The following is a 273-nucleotide window of genomic DNA, read 5'->3' on the forward strand; positions in this document are numbered from 1 at the left end:
CCGTGTTTAAGTCTCCTCAATCATGTGTTACTGTCTGGCACCTCGTCTGTCTGTCTGTGAAAGGAGCATGCTGCACTTCAGATGCCGGCTGTCTCCATGGAAATGGGATAGATAGATCTTAGAGGAGAGAATGGTGTGTACAGTCCATCAGATGGAGGAGAGAACTTACACACACACACAGTCTGTCACTCCAGACTCCATTAGGTCTGTATATGAGTGAGTGACTCAGTCAGGTTTACACCTTCACAATAAAAAATGTAAAAAATAAAAAAT

This window comes from Salmo salar, chromosome 24, assembly GCF_965601325.2.
Source record: "Salmo salar chromosome 24, fSalSal1, whole genome shotgun sequence".
NCBI classification, from domain to species: Eukaryota; Metazoa; Chordata; class Actinopteri; order Salmoniformes; family Salmonidae; genus Salmo; species Salmo salar.